At 36.0% G+C, this 17,376-nt stretch overlaps 1 protein-coding gene across 2 annotated transcripts in view; it reads right to left on the bottom strand.

The window, feature by feature from the left end:
• FAF1 (Fas associated factor 1) overlaps positions 1-17,376 on the bottom strand; it is a 502,796-nt gene that overhangs the window by 246,429 nt on the left and 238,991 nt on the right. The gene's annotated exons all lie outside the window — the stretch shown is intronic.

Raw genomic sequence — 17,376 nt, 5'->3', positions numbered from 1 at the left:
TGACAGAGCGAGACTCCATCTCAAAAAAAAAAAAAAAAGGTGGAAACAACCCAACGGTCTATCAGTGATGGATATCCAATGAATGGATAAACAAAATGTGGTACTTGGACGTATGATGGAATATTATTCAGCCTTAAAAAAATAATAAAATCCCAGCCAGGCACGGTGGCTCACACCTGTAATCATAGCACTTTGGGAGGCCAAGGCGGGTGGATCACCTGAGGTCGGAGGATCACCTGAGGTCGGAAGTTCGAGACCAGCCTGACCAACATGGAGAAACCCTGTCTCTACTAAAAATACAAAATTAGCCGGGCGTGGTGGCGCATGCCTGTAATCCCAGCTACTCAGGAGGCTGAGGCAGGAGAATCACTTGAACCTGGGAGGCAGAGGTTGCGGTGAGCTGAGATCGCACCATTGCACTCCAGCCTGGGCAACAACAGCGAAACTCTATCTCATAAAATAAAATAAAATAAAATAAAATAAAATAAAATAAAATAAAATAAAATAAAATAAAATAAAAATAAAAAATAAAATAAAATAAAACTCTATCATGTGCTACAACATGAATGAACCTTGAAAACAGTAAGCTAAGTGAAATAAGCCAAATACAAAAGGCCACACACTGTATGATTCCACTTTATTAAGTACCTAGGGTGGTCAGATTAAGAATTTGACAGAAAGTAGAGTCGTGGTTGGCTAGGAGCTAGAGGCAAAGGGGAATAGGGAGTTACTGTTTAATGGGTACAGAGTTTTAGTTTGTAAAGACAAAAAAGGTTTTGAAAATGGGTTAAAGTGATGGTTGCAAGAGAATGTGAATGTTACTTGATATAACTGAACTAAACATGTAAAAATGGTTAAAATGCTAAATTTTGTTATGTATATTTTACTACAATTAGAAAAACACAGAAAAAATCATATATATGATAAAGTTACCATCTGACACAGCAATTCTACTCCTAGATATGTAACAAGAGAACTGAAAACATACGTCCAGGCCAGGCGCGGTGGCTCACGCCTGTAATCCCAGCACTTTGGGAGGCCAAGGCGGGTGGATCACAAGGTCAGGAGATAGAGACCATCCTGGCTAACACAGTGAAACCCCGTCTCTACTAAACATACAAAAAATTGGCCAGGCATGGTGGCGGCACCTGTGGTCCGGGCTGCTCAGGAGGCTGAAGCAAGAGAATGCTGTAGACCCAGGAGGCAGAGCTTGCAGTGAGCCGAGATTGCGCCACTGCACTCCAGCCTGAGTGACAGAGCAAGACTCCATCTCAAAATAACAACAAAAAAATATGTCCAAACAAAAACATGCACATGAATGTTCACAGTAGCATTATTCATAATAGCCAAAAGGTGGAAGTAACCCAAGTATCCATTAATGAATGAACAAAAATGTGGTATGTCCACACAATGGAATATCATTCAGTCTTAAAAAAGGAATAAAATACGGATTACATGTGGCAACACGGATGAACCTTAAAAACACGCCATTCTATTTTCTGTTACTTTATTTTAGAATTCTGAAATTAGCCTATGTAGGGAGAGGTAATACAAAAAAACAAATTTGTACCCATTAAACATTAAGATTTAAACAGACTCTCCACGTTTATTAAACACTCTACAGTATACATAGAAAGATCATTGTGCTGTGTTTAAATTTCATTATATTTCTTTTTTTTTTGTTTTTTTTTGAGATGGAGTCTTGCTCTGTCACCCAGGCTGGAGTGCAGTGGTGCGATCTTGGCTCACTGCAACCTCTGCCTCCTGGGTTCAAGCAATTCTCCTGCCTCAGCCTCCTGAGTAGCTGGGATTACAGGCACGTGTCACCATGCCCGGCTAATTTCAAGTAGAAACTGGGTTTCAACGTTAGCCAGGCGGGTCTCGAACTCCTGACCTCAGATGATCCACCTGCCTCAGCCTCCCAAAGTGTTGGGATTAATGGCGTGAGCCACCGCGCCCAGCAAATTACATTGTATTTCTTATATAAAATTGTTGCACACTGGCCAGGCGTGCTGGCTCACGCCTGTAATTCCAGTACTTTGGGAGGCCAAGGTGGGCAATCACAAGGTCAGGAGTTCAAGACCAGCCTGGCCAACATGGTGAAACCCTCTCTACTAAAAATAAAACAATTAGCTAGGTGTGGTGGCGCACGTCTGTAATCCCAGCTACTCGGGAGGCTGAGGTAGGAGAATCGCTTGAACCTGGGAAGCAGAGGTTGCAGTAAGCTGAGATCGTGCTGCTGCACTCCAGCCTGGGTGACAGAGTAAGACTCTGTCTCAAAAACAAACAAACAAACAAACAACAACAAAAAAACTGTTGCATACAAAGAAAATAATTATTTGAAGTTTAATATTTAAAATGCATTGTGCTACATAACTTGATTATTAATGAAATGTAAAAACAAAAACAACAAAAATTCAAACCCAATAGCAACCATTACCTATTTTCCCTTCCCTCCAGCCAGATGCCCCAGAGACTTGCCTACTCTGGGCATTTGATATAAACGTAATTATATAATATGTGGCTTTTTGTGTCTAGTTTCTTTCATTTAGCATGTTTTTAAGGTTCATTAACACTGTCATACGTATCTGTATTTCATTCCATTTTTTTATGACTGAAAATATTCCATTGTATGGATATACCACATTTTGTTTATCCATTCATTCATTAATGGACTTCTACATTTTGGCTATTATGAACCATCTACTATAAACGTTCACATACACATTTGTGTGTGGATGTATGTTTTCAATTCTCTTGTTACGTATCGAAGAGTAGAATTGCTGGGTCAGATAGACGGTAACCATGTTTAACGTGTTGAGGAACTATCAAACTTTTTCCACAGCTACTACATTATGTCATAATTCCACCAGCAATGTGTAATAGTTCTCATTTCTCAACATCCTTGCCAGTACAACACTTGTCACTGTCACCTTTTTTTTTTTTTCCAGACAGTTTCACTCTGTCACCCAGGCTGGAGTGCAGTGGAGCAATCTCAGCTCACTGCAGCCTCCATCTCCCGGGTTCAAGTGATTTTCATACCTCAGCCTCCCCAGTACCTGAGATTGCAGGCATGCACCACAATGTCCACTTCACTTTTGTGTTATTAGTAGAGATGGGTTTCACCATGTTGCCCAGGCTGGTCTCAAACTCCTGACCTCAGGTGATCCGCTGGCCTTGGCCTCCCAAAGTGCTGGGATTACCGGCATGAACCACTGCATACAGCCCACCTTTTAAAATTCTAGCCATCCTAGTGGTGTGAAGAGGTAGTTCATTTTGCTTTTTTCTTTTTTTGAGACAGAATTTCTCTCTTGTTGCCCAGGCTGGAGTGCAATGGCGCGATCTCGGCTTACCGCAACCTACACCTCCCGGGTTCAAGTGATTCTCCTGCCTCAGCCTCCCGAGTAGCTGGGATTACAGGCATGCACCATCACGCCCAGCTAATTTTGTATTTTTAGTAGAGACGGGGTTTCTCCATGTTAGTCAGGCTGGTCTCAAACTACCGACCTCAGGTGATCCGCCCGCCTCGGCCTCCCAAAGTGCTGGGATTATAGGCGTGAGCCATCATGTCTGGCCATTTTTCTTTTAATTGACAAATAATAATTGTGTATATTTATGGGGTACAAAGTGGTGTTTTGATATATGTATACATTGTGAAATGATTAAATCAAGCTAATTAACATATCCAGCAGGCCGGGTGTGGTGTGGCTGACACCTGTAATCCTTTGGGAGGCCCAGGCGGGCAGATCACTTGAGCCCAGGTGTATCAAACCAGCCTGGGCAACATGGTGAAACCTCATCTCTACAAAAAATACAAAAATTAGCTGGGCATTGTGGCACGTACCTGTAGTCCCATCTACTCAGGTGGCTGAGATGGGAGGATCAATGGAACCCGGGAGTTCGAGCCTGCAGTGAGCCTTGATTGTGCCACTGCACTGCAGCCTGGGTAAGAAAACAACAACAACAACCCCCACATATCCAGCACTTGAAGTATTTAGTGTGTGTGTGTGTGTGTGTGTGTGTGTGTGTGTGTGTGTGTGTGTGTGGTGGGAACATTTAAATTCTAATCTTTTAGCAATTTTGAAATATATAACACATTACTAAATATAGTCACCCTGCTGTACGAAAGACCATTAAAATTTATTCCTCCCGTCAAACTGAAACTCTGTACCCTTCGACCAACATCTCCCCTTTCCTCATTCCTACTTGTCCACACCCCACCACCAGCCTCTGGTAATCACCGTTCTCCTCTCTACTTCTATGAGGTCGACTTTTCTAGAATCCATATTTAAGTGAGATCATGTTTATTCACTTAGCATACTGTCCTCCAGGTCTTCCCATGTTGTTCCAAATGACAGAATTTTCTTCTTTTTAAAGGCTGAATAGTATTCTGTATATTAATATATACCACATGATCTCTATCCATGTATTCATTGATGAACACTTACATTGCTTCCATATCTTGCTTATTGTGAACAATGCTTCGATGAACACTGGAATGCAGGTATCTCTTTAACACACTGATTTCAATTTCTTTGGATTTTTTATTTGCATTTCCCTAATGACTAAAGATGTTGGGCAACTTTTCATTTGCTTATTGGCTGTTTGCGTATCTTCTCCTGAGAAATGTCTATTCAGATCTTTGCCAATTTTCAATTAGATTATTTGTCTTTTTATTATTGAGTTGTAAGAGTTCTTTATATATCCTAGATACAAGTCTCTTATCAATATACAATTTGGAAATATTTTTTTCCATTCTTTAAATTGTCATGTCATTTTACTGATGATGCCCTCTGAGGCACTAAAGTTTTTAATTTTGATGAAGTTCAAATAACCTATTTTTCCTTGTTTGTAGTTTTAGTGTCCTATCTGAGAAACCATGGCCTAACCCAAAAACCATGAAAAATTTTTCCTGTTTTCTTCTATGAGGTTTATAGTTTTAAGTCTTAGATTTGGATCTGTGACTTAAGTTAATTTTTCTTTCTGTCTGGTGTGAGGGAACAGTCCAATTTCATTCTTGTGCATGTAGATATCCAGTTGTCCCAGCACCATATGTTGAATTTTCTTGGTAATCTTGCTGAAAATTAATTGACCATAAATGTAAGGGTTTCTTTCTAGGTTCTGAATTCTAGTGCACTGATCTGTCTGTCCTTATGCTGGTTCCACAGTCTTAATACCCACATGGAATTTTAATTCACTTACCACAAGTAAAGCTAATGATATCAAATTAGTACCATTTACATTTATTATCTCTCAATATTATAAAATCTTATGTATTAGAAAGCCTTGTTATATATATATAATTTACTTTTACAATCTTATTGTAGCATATGCATATAAAGTAAAAGTCTACTTTAAGATAAAAAATAAAATTCCTTATTATTCATTAAAAAAACTGATTTATAGAAATTCCAACACCATGGCAACAGAAAACGCTATTTCAACCCTGAGCCCTTTAAGTAATACCTTAAAGATTAAAAGATTACTTACATTTCATAGCAACATATTTACACATTTACTTATACAGTCACTGCCTATAGACCAGCACACACCCTCTCTCTCTCTCACACACCCACATAAGTGGTTCAATTGAAGCACATGAGATTTCTAAATTCCCACATCATGACCAAATTTTAGAATCAATATTTGAAATAAGAATTATCAACAGAAATCAAGACTCTTAAGATATTTACTATATTTCTGATATTTCAAATTTCAAGCAAAGTGATCTATATGTATATATGTCATTATAAAAAAAACTGACCAGCAAAAAAATAGCAGCCTTTAAAAATGCCTTATTAAGATTTCCTTGTTTAGGATATGAAGAATAAGGGAAACATCTCCAATTCAACAGCAATGAACTGATATTTAAATAATATGCTTTTCTTATGATGATGATGACAATTACAGGACATTATAAACATACCTCTTAGGAGGAATTATTTCACATTTTCATTAGGCAAAGGCAGGCATGTAAATATAATGTGCCTTTGATAACAGAACACCAAAAGGACTAGAAGCAAATGCTAACAGCATATTTTGAATTTCAACTACATAACCTATAACTGTAATATTTGCTTTTGAAATTGAGTTTTCATTAAAAAAATCAGGAATCTTACTAATTATCTCACTTATAATTAATTTTATTTAAATGTGATTTTCTTTATAAGTTTTCCTTCATAGTAATGATTATGGATCTCTTCTATAACACTATAGGCAGGAAAAAAAAAACCCACAAAGGTCTCCAAACCAAAACTTTATTAAGTATTTACTATGGTAACTACCATAACGTGATAACAATATACCTACAAAAAGTTATGGCATGTAGGCCAGGCTTGGTGGCTCACGCCTGCAATCTCAGCACTTCGGGAGGCCGAGGCGGGCGGATCACCTGAGGTCAGGAGTTCGAGACCAGCCTGGCCAACATGGTGAAACCCCATCTCTACTAAAAAATACAAAAAAAAAAAAATAAATTGGCCAGGTGTAGTGGTGGGCACCTGTATCCCAGCTACTTGGGAGGCTGAGGTGGAGAACTGCTTGAACCCAAGAGGTGGAGGTTGCAGGGAGCCGAGACAGTGCCACTGGACTCTAGCTTCAGTGACAGAGTGAGACGGTCTCACAAAAAAATTATGGCATGTATTAAATTGATAGATTTTAACTGTCAGCAAAATAGAAGGAAAGAGGCTGAAAAAGTCAATGTGTAAAACAAAATTTTCTATTCATCTGAATGAAGCTCTAGTTACACATAGATTCTTAACTTTCCTAAATACTTTGAAGATTGTTGGTTGGGCGCAGTGGCTCAAGCCTGTAATCCCAGCACTTTGGGAGGCCAAGGCAGGTGGATCACCAGAGGTCAGGAGTTCGAGACCAACCTGACCAACATGGTGAAACCCCCCCTCTACCAAAAATACAAAAATTAGCCAGGCATGGTTGCATGCACCTGTAATCCCAGCTACTCAGGAGGCTGAGGCAGGAGTATCGCTTGAACCTGGGAGGTAGAGGTTGTAGCGAGCAGAGATTGCACCACTGCACACACACACACACACAAAAACCGTCCAGTGGTGCCACCTTGGATAGACATCCACTGTACTAACATCTAAAGGAGGCTTATTTCCAGCAGAGAACAAAAAGGGAATTATATAAATGAATACAAATTAATCCTCTGGAAATGTGCCATTTAACTATACATTTAAGAGGTCCCACAGGTATATAAAAATTCTAGAGTTGCTTATCTTTAAAATCTATAAAATGGAGGGTCCATCTCTTTTATAATATATATGATTTCTCTCTATAAAACAAAGTTTTTTTGCTTTTGTTTTTTTTTTCCCTGAGACAGAGTCTCGCTCTTGTCACCCAGGCTGGAGTGCAGTGGTGCGATCTTGGCTCACTTGCAACCTCTGCCTCTTGGGTTCAAGTGATTCTCCTGTCTCAGCCTCCTGAGTAGCTGGGATTACAGGAACCTGCCACCATGCCTGGCTAATTTTTGTACTTTTAGTAGAGACAGGGTTTTGCCATGTTGGCCAGGCTGGTCTCGAACTCCTGACCTCAGGTGATCCATTCACCTAGTCCTCCCAAAGTACTGGGATTACAGGCATGAGTCACCGTGCTCGGCCTATTTTTTTTTTTTTTTTTTTTAACTACTTGGTATTAAATGGCTAGGCAAGAGAAATTCTATCAATATTATTTAAGATTCTCCACATGGACAACTTGAAAACAATTCAGGCCGGGCGCAGTGGCTCACGCCTGTAATCCCAACACTTTGGGAGGCTGAGGCAGGCAGACCACAAGGTCAGGAGATCGAGACCATCCTGGCTAACACGGTGAAACCCTGTCTCTACTAAAAATACAAAAAATTAGCCAGGCTTGGTGGCAGGCGCCTGTAGTCCCAGCTACTCGGGAGGCTGAGGCAGGAGAGTGGCATGAACCCAGGAGGCGGAGATTGCAGTGAGCCGAGATCACGCCACTGCACTCCAGCCTGGGCGACAGGGCAAGACTCCGTCTCAAGAAGAAAAAAAAGAAAACAATTCAAATTATATAAGTCAAATAGGAAATCATGGCACCTTGATTTCTAACAATGGAAGAGGTATTACATGTGTAAGATAGAATCTTATTTTGAACATTGCCTAGCTCTCTCATTCCATAGTGTAATCCTGGATTTCCTCTGGAGTATATCTTACACTCCTCTCCCAAAACACATAAAAAATGAGGTTTACACTTTCCCAAGCAAAGGTAACTTAATGCTACATATCCTCCCAGAAACAAGCCTAATTTTCCTTTATACGGTCTTTTCTTGTTTTGGAGGAAGAAAATGTTCTCTTGGGTGCCTACAGTCATGTCAAAAGCTTTACTAGGTTACTGTCTCAGCTTCTTCTGGAATTAGTCAAATCACATTTATTTCTTCATTAGATTCTTTTTAATCAACCCCAACAAACATTTGCCTTTGATTGTTATGCCTCAATTACTTAAACTTTGTGGGCATTTGACTTTGCAGCATCAAGTTTTTAGGAAATTTAATCATAATTAATGTGTGGAATAGCTGTAGCCAAAACAGAAAAAGATTCCTTCCTAGCCTTCATCTAAATGGATACCATATATCTCTGGATACTGCGGACTAAAACTGTACTGGCATTTTTTTTAAATTCTATTTTGAACTTTAAGTACAAACAGAATTGGTTTCCCTCTGTCACTCATGGGACTTTCCCAATATTATTCTTTTCCAAAGTACCTTCTTTCCTCATGCTTCCTTCATTCTTTTCCATCAAGTGTCCATGTTCAGTATTATTTTTCCTACTGCCCTCCCTCCACCCCCATGCATTAGCTGTAAAGTAGATGTAAAGCTTGGTGTAAGTCCAAAAATTTTATGATCAAAATATATACTTAGCAAATTGTTTGGCTAAATCTTTCATGTAGGATGAAAGATTATTACCACAATTCATTAGCAAATTATAGACTTTGAAATGTAGGCAGACAAATATTTGGCCCTGTATCAATCAATTTGGACCAGCTGGGTAGAAATTCACACAATCCCAGGAAACCTGGGAAGTGAGGTGCTCTTTCATTTTTCATTCACTTGAAACATTAAAGAAAAATTATCATTCTATAAAAATGTCCACTTTTCAAGATTTTAGCAAACAATTTTAGAATAGGTCTTATTTTCAGCCAATCACTACTTTAGTGACCAATAAACTAATCATTTTTCTTGCAATTGATTGTGGAAGAATAGTGCCTAATGCATACAGGGGCACTGTAATACTTAGCCATGATAACCCAGTTTAAAAAGCTAAATATTTAATAACAGTTCTATTGCTTTTAAAAGGGGGGGGGGCTGTACTACAGACATTAAATAAGCCCCGAAACTAATTTTGCAGTTATTCATGATAAATAATATCATTAACATTCTCTCTCTGGGCCCCCCTAGCCTACTGAGGTGACCCTGTACAAAGATTCTGATTGATCCTATGTCTGTCTGTTTTGGTTAAGCTACAAGGCCGTATATAGGAACAGCTGCACTTTGGGAGCAACTTAAAACAAATTTCATCTTAGTGGCATCTAATCCAGTGCTTGGTACAAGACTCATGGAAAAGTCAGTGTCAAAATTAAACAATGCCGGCTTTGCAATGAGCAGATGCTTTTTGCCTTGCAGCTGTAAAACCCTAGAACAATCCAGTACTCTACTGTCTGGTCACGCAATGACCACAAAGCAAGGAATACATTTTGTCATTTATATAAAATGTTTACTACAAGCTTTTAAAATCTTTTTTCTCAAAAAAAAAAAAAAAAAAAAGTTTTTCAAAATAATAAGAAGAATACATTGAGGGTAATAAGGTACTATACTATGGCCCTATATTGAGCAGTAAGATTTTTTAAAAGAACATTTATCACAAAAAGTATGTTTGAAAGAGAAAAACTCCTTAACTGTATAACACTGAGTCATACACAAGACACATCAGACAAAAGAAAAATTACCATAAACAGATGTTTTAAGAGGTTGTAACCAAATAACCTTTGGCGTATAAAGATAAACATGTAAATAATTTTCTACATGCAGGCCTTATCTTAATATGCCAAGTCTTGGTCCAGCTTATATTTATGAGCACTTTATATTCACTTACCCATCCTTTGGTTTAATTTCTTGTGTGTGTGTGTGCGTGTGTGTGTGTGTGTGTGTGTGTGTGTGTTTTACAGAGGGTTGGGGAGGAACGAAGAGGTTGGTTACTATTTCTTATCTTAGGACTAGAAGATAGTTAAACATTAAAATACTTCTCAGCTTAAGTAATGTGGTACTTACCACATCTATGAAGAAATTATAGCCTTTCCCAACACATACTCTAGGAAAATAACCTTGTCTCTGGCATTCAGGAATCTAGGAGTTAATATTTTAATACTGAAAAAGAAAAACCTCTTCTTCATGCATGAGGAGCACTGTCTCTGTGAAACCAAAGAATCAGCCCCATCTAAGTAAGTGACTACATGGTCATGATCAATCCACTTCTGCTAACTGAGGTTCTGGCTTTAAAGATAGTTTTCTATTGTACCTACAAGAAAGAAATCTAGTACCTTTACCTTTATTTTAAATGGTCTGCTGCAAAAAATGTTTTGCAGTGAGTTTTTCTTAATCTTTCATATTTTTTCTTGAAATGTTTTTCTCCCCAAGGATATCAATTAATTAATGCCTCATTACTTACAAATTTCATTGTATATTTTGCTGGTGGAAGGTTTGGGAATTCTCCTTATATCCCTCCTCACCCAATAACTTACATTTGAATGAGCACTCCCAAAGTATGAGTACATTAATATGAATCAAATTTTATTTTAAATATATAAAAGGCATGCTACCCTCTTAAATGAAGTCTTTGAGAAAAAGATTTTTGTGGTTGCTTGTGCATTTCTGTGTTTTATTTTCTAAAAATGTAATTAAAACTTATTGACATAAAAAGCTTACTGATGCAATATGCCTTTTAAAACATAAATTCTAGACATTAATTTGAAGAGATGATCCAAACTTTAACAAGACTATGAAACATTTACAATCATCACGATGCACTATTGGTATGATTTTGTTGTATTCTTTGATAATAGCTATAATTAAAATGAACTGGAACATGGTGGCGGTAATATATGCCATCAAACAAAAGTAAACAATGCCACTAAAATATACCACAAGAATTAAATTTAGAACTACAAAAACATAAAAAGCAGGTGATGTATATTCCTAAATTTGATTCCTTGTATCCTAACCCACATAGTTTACAGTAAGAACTAATTACTTCACAGTGTTAGTATTCCAAATTACAGTACTATACATGAACAGCTTTAAGGATAAGGAATAACTATAAATTTGTACAAACTGGACAGGTTTTTTTATCTCATAACTTTGGTTAATAATCAGAAGTATGATAACAGAACTATGTGAAAATATTGTTTGAAAGCATATTCCAAATTAAGATTATTAATTATACAACTGCAATTCACACTTAATGTACTTTATTACATTACATATTTTTATAGGACCATCTAGAGATTTGCAAAAAATGGTTGGCTCAAATAAATGGTTCTCTTTTAACTGCATTTTATCCCTTTAGGTTCACACAATAACAGCAATATATTTTTAAAGTATATATTTTACTCAAAAAATACATAAGTAAGTCACAAACCAAAAGCTAACAGATGTGTGACTTCTAATTAGTTATAATAATCTCTGCTTCAATGCCATTAGAATGAGCCTTTCTTTTCTTTTGAAAACTAAAAAAGCTTTCCTTTGAATTTTAAACTGTCAGGGTGCTTCAAAGTCAATGTACAAAATCTGCTTTGATTAAAATTTTAGACATCTACAGTGATAACTTTATGAAAGGAAAATATTAAATTATAATTATCCTAAACAGACACAGTCTTGTGAAACTAACCCTACATTCATGTTAAAACACAAAGAGTTGAATATAATGAATTTGATTCATCCTCGGACACAAAGCTTCACCACAGTAAACTCAGTCAACTGTTGCTCTTGCGCCTATATTCATGGTGCTTAAATAGCGCACTTTAAAACAAAAAAAACTCCAATTGGCTTTTCATACATCCACCCTCCCCAAAAATAACGCACTTGAAAAACTCAAATGATATGAAAGGCTTCAAGGCCTCTTTTCTCCCTTTCATACCCCCCCTTTTTTTTTTTATTTCTGTTTGCAGTAATCTGCCTTTCTCTTTCTCATTGCTACAGAGCAAGCGAGGAGGCTCAGAGCTTTGAAAAGGGGGCTCAGTGTGTAATGGGTCCACTAGAATTAATTTACTTGCACCAAATCCATTGAGCACAGAGGTTCTTTTCCCCCCTCTCTCCCTCTCTTCTCAAATCATTTGGAGTCGAACGCAGCCCCCGGCCTTTGTAATTCTAGTAAAGCACTTAAAGTGCACAGTAGGTGTTCATGAGGACCATCTGGTCAAAAGCAAAACAAGCTGCTGATTTTGCCTTTGAATAGAATGAAGCAAGTGTGAATTAGTCTCTTCAATTAGCACTATTACAACCTGTCAAGTGCATATTGTAAAACAGGATTATTACAGTATTGGTCACCAGTGCAATTATTTACTCTCTGCCTTTTCTTGCATATAAAAAAATCTTACGTTTATTAGTTTCTGATAACTGAACGTAATTTCTCTTAACCCAGGCATTTCAAAACTACCAACACATAAATCACAGATTATGAAATGTGGTCAGCTATCATGTTTGATAAACATATCTTAAGTAACAAAAGGCTAAAGATTGTTCTTAATTCTTAAAATGTCATTGCTTCTATCTTCTTGAAATGCAGGTAGACAAATACTTATATGGGCCAAAAAAGATATCCAATCCAGATTATTCTAAAATACTTCCAGAAAGGGGAAAAGACTTGTCAGTTCCAAAGAGCTGCATTATAAATATTAAATTTATTACTTCAGGGGATAATTTATTAAGAATCACAGGAAACCTCAATATTTATAAAATGATCCCTACTGATTTATACATTTGAAGTGGTATGATTTCAACAGATCTGTTTTCAAATGCAACTTGAAACTAATAATATATATGCATATTTAAAAGATGCATAATCGTCTTTTCCGAAAGCTGAATAAAGGCTTGAATTCACTGCCCAGTTGCAGAAGAAATTATCTCTTTCTTTCTTGCTAAAATGTCATTCGTGATTTCAAATTTTAAAAAATCAAACTATAATATGTTAATTAAATTGGTTCATTCTAATTGATCCAATATATGCCATTTATCTTGCAGTAAAAACAAACCACTTACACTTTTAATTAAATAAGCACACAACTTAATTTACCCTCTTGCATATGCACATTCTCAGTTACCCTACTCTTACTTCAGTTCTGTGCCAGCAACCCCAACCCTCCCTATACTGGAAAACAAAACAAACAAACCAAAAAAACACCCAATACTTTAAAACATTTACAGAAAGGCCATGTTAGCTAAGGAGTTATAGTCAACCCACTACTAGAACATCAATAATTAGCACAATCTGTGAAAGACTACATATTTTAATTACTGTTACTGGCCACCAGCATTAAAGGAGAATAGTCCAAAATATACGCTAGTCAAGCAAGTTAAGAAAGTAGCAAGTAGAAAAATAGACACAACACACAAAATCCGACGTTAGGTCCAAATGTTCAGAATCAGAGTTAGCCTTATGATTATTTAGCCAAGATTATTTTTAAGGATTGGTATTATCTATGTATTTAGTTCAGTTCCTGAGACTAATTCAACTCTATTGGCTTCCCACTTAATCACTAGTTTGTACAACGCCGTAATAGTATTGAAATGTTTTACTACTCCCTGCAAGATATATCTTTATAGGTTGCCAATTTTCCCCTTTCATGCCATTAAGAACTAAATCAACATTAATAAGAACAGTGAGAATTCTGGGGTAAAGTGAAACTTGGAAGAGGATTTAAATAATTCCAATAGCTATTCATCATGCTTCTTGCTGTAACAGATAAGTAATACTCCATGATTCTGCACTAAAAATACTTAGGTTTCTTATTGTTATTCTGGGTCATCTGTATATTCCTTAAATTTATATGACATCTACAAAGAAAACAATATTTTGCCTAACAGAAGCTTCTGCAGTAGTAAGGCTGATAACAAAGAATCAGTTTCCAAGAAAAGTTGGCTTGATTTCAGAGACTTCATATCCTTTTCCACACCTGGGTTTTGGATTTGCTGAAAGCAAATCAATCATTTTTTCCCCTTAATTTAACCCACCCCAAGTGCATTTGTAACCACAGATCTTTAATAGTATTAGTGAGAATTACTAGAATCTGCACAATAAACTGTTGACAAATCTGAATTCTCAGCATAAAAAAAATCATTAAAATAAGGTAAGCCTGTTTAAACTTAAGGAAACTCACAATTTTAAAGTGTGACAAATAGTTAATTTAGGACCCAAAAAGGTTGAAAAGACAGACTATCACAGAGTTACTGTCACATTCTTTGATATTTTTTACAAGCTGTTTGGTCATAATGGAAAAGAGAAAAGATTTTTCGTCTTTCAGACTACTTGCAACTCTCTCCATTCTGACCTTTTTATACTGTCACTGCTTTCTCCTCAACTAGGAGGATAATGTAAGTGAAAGGATTTGTACAGAGTTTTAAAAAAACAAAATCAAAATGAAAACCCTCAATAACTAACTGGCTTAAATTAAAATCTAGAGCACCTAAAGGACACAAGTCACGCATTGTGAGGCAGCAGACCACAAAGCCAGAATTGAACAAACACTTGTACAACTCTTGGTTTATCACCATTAACTTGCAATGACCATATGGTCATTGAATAGTTTATTTGAAATTCAAACTGCATTTTAGTTCTATTTTCTAACTCAGTATTTTTTAAAAATGTACTTTGTTCTAATTAAAACTTGAAATCATAGTGCCTTTTTCAATCCTATTTCATTTAATAGAAATCTCCCTCTGGGTGAAAGATAGTGCAAAGTTTTCTTTTAAAAATGCAAGGCTTTCAAAAATTAAAAAAAAATATATATATATATATATATAAAATACACTAAAAAAATGACCAGGAACTTTTGTGTTTTGAACATTTTTTCCTTTCCCTCAATTATATTAGTCAGGATTTATTCTTGGACCTATTAATACTGAAAAGAAATTCCTGAAACTGGTGAGACAGATTAATTTACAATTTAGCACATATGGTATCATTAAGCTTTCACATTAATAAAAAACAAATACTAGCACTATAAAATAAAACTACAAAATAGTTTCACAATTATATTTTTATCCTGATGCAATCAAACTAACTTTCCAATCATGCAACAGGAAAAAATGTACATACTTAAGTGTCATTGTGGATTGAATACCTGTAGATAAGAGCACCTTGTCCTTCACCTGAAACTACCCCCTCCATCACAGGTGTTCCACAAGTTGAAGCAGAAAAGTCACAGAACTAGGCCCAGAGAGGTCCCACATCCTTTATCTAAGTTGTACAGAATAAAACAGCCTATGTGTACCTGTCTACTCACAGAAAAGCAAGTGACATAAGTAGCAACTGGATTTATTTGTTCCTGGCAAACTAGCATTTAAAAATATTATTTTAAATTAACTTAAAGGGAAAAAAAGGAAAAAGGAAAAGAAACCAAATTCTTGACAAGAAATACATAAGAATATCTGTCTTTGCAAAAGTATTTCTGGAACATTTTTAAAATGACATTTAGAAAATGGTATAAAAAAGATTTACTGTTTTTAAGTCCTTGAAGCTTAAGATATATTTGATAATCTAAATAGCAGGCCACGGAGAACAGTTTCAGCCAACCGTGGCACACAATGGCACATTTACAGAATTTTAAATATTTCTTTTAATAATTGATGTAGTCATTTTGAATCATTCTGCATAGGATATCAGGTGTGAGCAGATTGCATTAACGCTGCTTAAACATTTCAACTTGTCAGTATGGCCAACTCGATTTCGGAAATATTTGCAGTATTTTCCCATCGAAACAGTAATAAAGGCAAAATAAATATATGCCACTACTTTATAATCACCGAACATTAATGAATATTTTATGTCTTTTTAAATCTCCCTGTTTAATTTAAAAGGGTGAAATTAAGTCTCCTCCCTGCAATATGCCAATTATCTGTAAATCAAACAATAACTTGGCCATTATGCTCCTTTTTGTTAATATAAGAGAAGCTAATTTGAAAACACTGAATGGCATTTTTAGGCTATCTGCTGAATAGTCCTTTCTGCCCTCTTGTGGGAGAAAGCTGAAAACACACTCAAATAACAGAAACTAGGGGTGGGGGTTGAGAGGGTGGCAGCAAAATTATGGCTAGAAAATTCTACCCCAAAGGAAAAAAAGGCAAACTATATTTATTCATCAAGCATTATATTATTCTTCAATTTTCAAGTCAGCAATAAAATGAATTTACCTCTTATCTTTGTTATGTTGGTTAAACAAGTTATTTTAAATCTAAATTTCCTTGTTTCATTATATTCACAAACACAATTTAGATTTTACTGTCCTGTAAAATTTCAGATGCTATAATAACTCGGAGATGGAGCCACAGCAAAACATTATTTCTACCAGAAAAACATAAATGATTCTTCAAGGAATTAAGTTTTTTAATTTAGAGAATAAAATACTCACTATGGAGGCTGAAAATGAAATTACAATTTATACATATTTAAAATCCTGAAAAAAAATTAAATAACGCAAACCTACGATTCAGTTTAGGAATCAGATCAGAAAAAAATTTTAAACAGTTTAGTTTCTAGAGTCAACAAACTATTCAAGTAATCAATGAAGAAAATAAACTTAAAGCAATGAGTTATTCATGTCAAATTCAGAAGCTGAAATTCATTAACACAATATAAAAAAGGAAACCATTAATAGTCTACAGAAACAGTTCATATATTTCTGAAAGAAAACACTAGGGTGAAAACTGGTTCTTTCAAAATGACATTAAGTGATTATTTTAAGCAATGTAGTCTAAGAAAAAAATTATAAAATAATCCAAGATTAAGCATGATTAATTCTCTTTAGAAAAATTAGTAGACAAATGACTGTTGCTTTCCTAACTTATAACATGTAATGCAACATAGTCATCATTTCAATGTTTCTAAACACAAGTCCTGTCATAGCCTTAAATGTTTCCCCCACCCTCCATGGAGATAGAATTACTAGCTTTTAGGTGGGTGGGGCCCAAGGCACACGAAGAAGGTACCTCTTCTCTCTTGGGGGAGGTTCTCTTTTGAAACAGTGGCCCTGGTTGGTCGTGTTGAAGAAAATACTGACACTATAAATAGACTCTTCACATATTCTAAGCTAAAAGATAGTCTCCAACAGCATCTTAGGCATACTGCCCAAGAGCAGGATGGAGCT

Source organism: Symphalangus syndactylus, chromosome 12 (assembly GCF_028878055.3).
Source record: "Symphalangus syndactylus isolate Jambi chromosome 12, NHGRI_mSymSyn1-v2.1_pri, whole genome shotgun sequence".
Lineage (NCBI taxonomy): Eukaryota > Metazoa > Chordata > Mammalia > Primates > Hylobatidae > Symphalangus > Symphalangus syndactylus.
The sequence above is the reverse complement of the archived record's forward strand: the minus strand, read 5'-3'. Positions and strand labels throughout refer to the sequence as shown.